The following is a 6,384-nucleotide window of genomic DNA, read 5'->3' as shown; positions in this document are numbered from 1 at the left end:
CCAACTGTGACTTAGGCCCGTTCCCCACAGGGAGCGGACCTAAGCCATCAGTTGGATATCCCCCAAGGGCTCTCAGACTGTGAGAAGGTACAGGCTGGGCTGAAGGACCCCCCCCCCGCCCCCAGCGCACGAATTTTGTGCACTGGGCCTCTAGTGTAATAATAATAAACGTTATACACCAACAGCATTCTCATCACCACCACTTAGAACAGGCGTCCTCAAACTACGGCCCATGGGCCACATGTGGGTGTTTTTGCCGTTTTGTTTTTTTACTTCAAAATAAGATATGTGCAGTGTGCATAGGAATTTGTTCATAGTTTTTTTAAAACTATAGTTCGGCCCTCCAACGGTCTGAGGGACAGTGAACTGGCCCCCTGTTTAAAAAGTTTGAGGACCCCTGACTTAGAAAATGTAAGTGTTAAGACTCTGGAAGATGTTTGGGGTGAGCTTTGAGGATTTGGGAAGGTAGAGATTTGTGAGGAGAGCAGAGTGGCATTCTACTAGTAGGTGAGGGAGCTAATCTGAAAAATAGTGGGGAGGTAAGAAAGCTCCAAAGAGAAAAGGTAGCCCTAGCCAGTTTTGCTCAGTGGATAGAGTGTCAGCCTTCAGGCTGAAGGGTCCCAGGTTCAATTCCGGTCATGGACACATACCTCTATTGCAATCTCAATCCCCAGCCTTGGTTGGGATGCATGCGGGAGGCAACCAATTGATGTGTCTCTCTCACAGCAATGTTTCTCTCTGTGTGTCTCTCCCCCTCCCTTCCACTCTCTCTAAAAATCAATAGAAAAATATTCTCAAGGGAGGATTAACAGAGAGAGAAAGAGAGAGAGACAGAGAGAGAGAGAGAGAGAGAGAAGGTAATTTTAGGGAACTCTAAGAAATATGGTTTGGCAGGAGGGCAGGTCTGTAAAGGGAGTGGTGTGCCAGGGGGATGGAGAGCCTGAAATTCTGAGGCAAGAGTTTGTTTGAATTAATAAGCAATGGAAACCCACCACTGAAATCTTTTGACTGGGGTAAGATAAAGTTGGCCCTTGTATAAAAGAGGACAGAGAAAGGAAAATTCAGGAGACCAGTCAGGTGGCCATTACAGCATCCAAATAACAGGTAAGCACATTGAGCTGCTGTGTCCTGTTGGTGACTTGGGAATGTAGACACCATTACTACCTGTTCTTTGTACTCTGAAGTGTAGTTTCTCTCCAATGGAGCAATGGGAGACCCCATCATCAGAAGCTGAACTCACGTGCCCAGCCCAATGCTCCACACAGCAGAAAGTTAACAGAAATCCAAGTACATTCACTCTAAGATTGTGGCTCCTAGTCCTTCTTAGAGCAAAGTTTAGATAAGGTTTGTAGAGCACCATGGACCTTTCTCAATGTAGTGAGGATCTCAATATAAAACCAGGTCTATATAATGCCAGGTCCTGGTCTGAGGACAGCCCATCTCAGGAGATGCCATTCCCTGCCTTGGCTGGGTTGTGATGAATAAATGTGGTCTAAGACATGGCTAGTTGGACAAGTCACAAGGGGATGGAGAGGGGCTTTAGGAGAGGCCAGACCTCTCTGCCAGTTGCCCAGCCATCCTCTCCTCTGCAAAGTTTACTTGTCTCCCCCAGCCACAATATGGCTATGCGATAGAGCATGAATCTTTTGAGATGACCCATTACAATACTTGGGTAGATGTTTGATGATTCTTATTTGGTTCATGAGTGGAGTTGGGTAGGAAAAACCTAAAGCTAAAATATCCATCTTCACAACTATGTATTGATTGGTTTTCACTTGGAAAAAAGTACCAGTTCTCCCATTTAGAATGTTGGGATTCTAGGTCTTTAAGAAAATGACAGTCAGTGATTATCTTAAACCCCTCCTCACCCTCTTGTCCATATAATCAAATAAAAGAACTGCGAGGCCACCTGGTGTAGACATGGACATGCCACTGGATGCAGAGCTGGGAGTAAACACTTGGGCTTCTGAGCTCTGCAGATGCCCCTCAGGGGGCTGGTCACTCCCCTTTCTAGTTGTCATCTTGTCATCTGCACGATGATGGAGTTTTACATTCTAAAACTTGGTTCCAGTCTTAGAAAAAGCAAGTGCCAGGAATAGCCTTACAGTCAAATTTAGTTCTATCCCTAGACCTTTTCCCTCGTTGATAACTCAGGAAAACTCAAGGTGGAGCTGATATGGTGAATTTCCTACAATCCTTCTCACTGACTTTGCAGCAGCCCCTCACCTTCCTGTCCAAGCTATACAGGAAACATGGTCCACGCTCTGAGCCCTCAACAGGCCTAAGTGGCATCTGGGGCAACAGACTCCTCAGCTGCATTGTTTCTCCTGGCAGCACCAGAGTGGAAGAAGTATGGGTCCCCGGCTTGTCATAGGCAGCAGGGGAGCTATGCCAGCCTGTCCATGAGCAGCCTGGGCCCAGACAGAGATATAGGCTCCTATTATACGTCTTCAGGGGTCTTGATCTGCTTCTGCAAATAAGCGTGCTTTCCGAGTACCAGACCTGAGAAGGTGCCAGGAAGATTGGGAGAGCTTCCTTTCATTTTCCTTTTTCTCTGGAGGCCACCTATAGAGCAAGACGCTGTCACCAGCTTACCTGGATTACTCACTAGAAGAAAAACATCTGGTGCTATTTCCTTCTTGTGCATAAATATGTTACCTGACTTGTCAAAGCCAAAATCTTCGGTCTCTTAATCCCATAACTTTGAGCCAGGATGTGTCCTTCAAGCCAACCTCATATTGGATTTCAAGTTCAGCATGGCTTCTTCTGTGGTTTACGGAGGTCTCAGATGGGAGAGTAAGAGAGGGGCACGGGGGTTATTCACTTCAACCCCTAGAAGGAACTTTGTTGCTACCCTCTTGAGAATATCACTACTGTTTTTACATTTGGGGCCTCAATCAGATGCCCCGGTATCTTTCTTTTATTGCTTGTCCCCTTGTCATCCTTTATTGAGGCTGCCATTGCATTAGATAATTACATTCACCCTCCCCGGCTCCCCCTTCACAAACTTTCTTGGAAGGCTGAGCTCATGACTCATCCTTCTCTGATATAAAGTGACTCTCTGAATTCATCAGGACCTGACATGGGCTGCCCCTGTCCCCATTAGGGACTGCATCATTGACTGGGTTGGTTAATTTCAGGATTTGGTTTAGGGTCATAGAAATGGTTACAAATTTTTTTGACATTAGGCTCTCTGAGCCCATCGGTCTATCCAGGATCTAGGAATAATCTTTAATATCTAATAATCTCTAATATGCAGTACAGTCAGTCCTTGCAAATTCCTAGGTGAATAGCACTTGCCTGGGAATGAGCCATAAAAAGAGTTGCTGTTCCCACCTCCTTTTCATAGGGCCAGGCTGCCAGGAGGCTGCTGCGCCCCATCACCCCCCACTTTTCCTTTTTGGGAAATGTCTGTCCCTGTTCTCTTAGCAGGAGCAACCAGTATTGGAGAGGTCCTCATCTCTCCCTTTGTCTTCCATGGAAAGCCACAAAATTCTGAAGGTTACAGTTGAGACCCCCAAGGCCCACCGTGACCACTTCCTCCTTAGATGCCAGCTCTGTGATTTCCCCAGCCCTTCTCATTCCACAGGTTCCCTGACTGGCTTCTCCAATGTTCTTGCCTCTGCCACCACAGCCCAACCCTTCCCACACTGGGGCCTCCACCACACAGGCCTGCAGGCCTACCTGCAGGAGCCACATACCCGGCGTGGCCCTTCTACCTCAGCCCTGCCTTGCAAGAGTCTCTGGATGAGTGTGCCTTATGGGATGACAAAGTCTTATTTTTAGAGACCATGTAAGGACCAAGTTGACCCTGAACTTCAAGTTCAAATCCAGGGTGTGTTCTCTCTGAAGCAATGTTTTTAAAAGGAATGTATGTTGTTTATTAACATGAGGAATATAGTTCAGCTATATTATGATATATATGGAAATGTCTAGACGGCAATCCATTAGTGGGCTGAAAGCTGTCTGTAATCCAGTTTTGTACATGTGACCACCATTTCTACTGACTGAGCCAAGCTCTGCCTTGTGCTTGCTATAAACAACGCTGACAGGGAGATGGGGTCAGCCATGGCCATGTTACCGACAGCCATGCACCGCAGAGGATCCTGGGACAGCCATGCACTGCAGAGGATTCTGGGACTTGGAACCAGACATCAGGGTTCAACTGCTAATTGGTTCACTTTGGGCATTGCTTTCCTCTGGGAGACTGCATTTTCCTCAAGTGTCAAATGAGAATGTTTGGGAAAATGAAGTGACACGATCATTGTGAAGATCGTAAAGGTAGATATTCAAGAAGTGTTAGTTGAACATGAATTCTAAAAATAATTAAGTGATGCCCTGAGCTCCAAGGGCTATTTATAGGTCATGTAATTCTAATAATTACTCTCCTCCTGTTTCCAAAACCAATCTTTCCCCCTTCGAAGCCGCACTCTCTTACCTCTAGACACTTCTAGTTGCTCCTTGCATGACTGAGGAGCAATGTTCCTGCTGCCTCAAACCCGTGGCTAGTGCTCTGGACACCAGAGTGGCCTCTCCCACACCCACTCGGTCACTCAGGGAGGAGACATAGGGACCGTTGCCAGTTTTAGCAAATACAAATATAGGACATCCAGTTAAATCTAATTCCAGATGAACAACAAATAATTGCGTGGGACATTCTTATAATTAAAAATGGCTCAATGTTCATCTGAAATGCAGATTTAACCAGGAGCCATGCACTTCCTGTCACTTGTAGGCATTCAGTGCGTCTGCACCAGACGTCCTCAGAACAGGGTCATCGGAGCCACGGGATGATAAAACGGTCTCCAATCCTGAGCAGATGCAGGGTTAGTCACAGATGTTTTGGGGGCCTCATGAGTATCTCCTCTATTATTCATTTCCTCACTAGGACGTGCCAGCTCCCAGGGGCTGCCTCCCAGCACTGATTCCCTCTTGGTCTCGCCAGCCCTCCAGCTGACCTCAGAGGAGAAGGATCCGAGGTCTGTGGGCTTTCAACTGGCCTACGAGACTGGGAAGAGTGATATCTGGGCTCAAACCTTGCTGTGCCTCTACCTACCTGTGTGATCCTGCACACACTGAGCCTTAGTTTCCCCATTGGTAAAATGAGAATGATGATGCCTCACCAGGCTGCTGAGCGGATTCCATGAAGTGATGTGTATTATGGGCCTAGCACCGAGTATGGCAGCTAGCAAAGTGCTCCACAAACACTAACTCCCTTTCCCGATTACACTGCACCTATAAAACCGAGGGGACAAGCACGCGCACCCTGGTCTAAAACTATCAGGAGCTTTTACAACCCTTGTCTCTCACTCGGGCTGCAAGTCAAGCAGAAACCCTGTTAATTGATTCAGCAGACTTGACCCGCTAGGCTCTTCCTCCCCGCTTGCCTTTTCTTGGTTATCAAGAAGGTTCTGCAAAGACTGCCATCAGCAAGGCCGTCCAACCTTGTTCTTGAGTGGATCACACCAGTAATTTGCTGTGATGGATAGCGTGCCTCAGACTGCCTGCGTAATTGTGGTGAGCGGGCGGGGAGCGGCAGCCGCCGAGCTGAGGAAATTCAGACTTGCAGGGAACACGGCTCTGCCCCAGCCACAGTCATTCCAAAATTAGACCTTTCCTCCGCTCCATCATTACATGGGTAAGCAGTCAGAACACTTCCTGAAGGCGAACCACATATCAGAAGTGATTTATAGAAACATCCACATGTGTGTGGATGGGTGGCAGAGGGAGGGAGGGAGGGGGCCTCGGAGTTGGCCCCAGACCTCACCGCTCTGACATCTCTGCTGGACCAGCGGCAGCCGCCTCAGCCGCAGCTCGGGCAATATGTGGACTGTTCCTCTACTTCAGGGACGGGGAAGGGCAACAAGCTACTGGGGAGAAGAAATGTGAGGTTCTTTTCATTCACAGGCTCCCAGACCAGAAAGCCGCCTCTTCTTGCATGTTAACAACTCAGATGCCCTGGTCCTGCCCTAATGGTACGACTCAGTGGGGCTAGCTTGAGGCCTGGGCAATCATCCCGGCTCCCTCGGTAAATGGTTCTCAAACTGTTCTGGGGAGCTTTTAAGTCCCCAGATGCCCAGGCCTTATCCAAGACCAGTGAAATCAGAGTCACTGGATATAGAACCCAGGCAGGGGGCCCTTTTAAAGAGCTCCAGGTGATGCTGATGTAGTCAAGTTTGAGACCCATGCCTACATAATTTGTAAACCAGGCAAGTTGGGCAATATCGGTTCAGGGCAAAAGCCTAATTCGATGCACCAAGGGCCTTATTTATTTGTCTTCAGCAAACTGGAATTCAGAGCCTTGGTTTAGGCAGATAAAATCATGTTATGGGGGCTGTTTTCTAACATTGTTCCGAAACCTGACTGATCATTAGAATCTCCTAG

The 6,384-nt window shown here is 47.8% G+C and overlaps 1 long non-coding RNA gene across 1 annotated transcript in view; it reads left to right on the top strand.

The window, feature by feature from the left end:
* The first annotated feature begins 4,217 nt into the window (after nt 1-4,217).
* Nucleotides 4,218-6,384, top strand: part of LOC129147722 (uncharacterized) — a 33,708-nt gene continuing 31,541 nt past the window's right edge. The window contains exon 1 of the long non-coding RNA XR_008554992.1: nt 4,218-4,281. This is a non-coding gene — a long non-coding RNA (uncharacterized LOC129147722). The remainder of the gene's footprint in view (nt 4,282-6,384) is intronic.

This window comes from Eptesicus fuscus, chromosome 3, assembly GCF_027574615.1.
Source record: "Eptesicus fuscus isolate TK198812 chromosome 3, DD_ASM_mEF_20220401, whole genome shotgun sequence".
Lineage (NCBI taxonomy): Eukaryota > Metazoa > Chordata > Mammalia > Chiroptera > Vespertilionidae > Eptesicus > Eptesicus fuscus.
The sequence above is the reverse complement of the archived record's forward strand: the minus strand, read 5'-3'. Positions and strand labels throughout refer to the sequence as shown.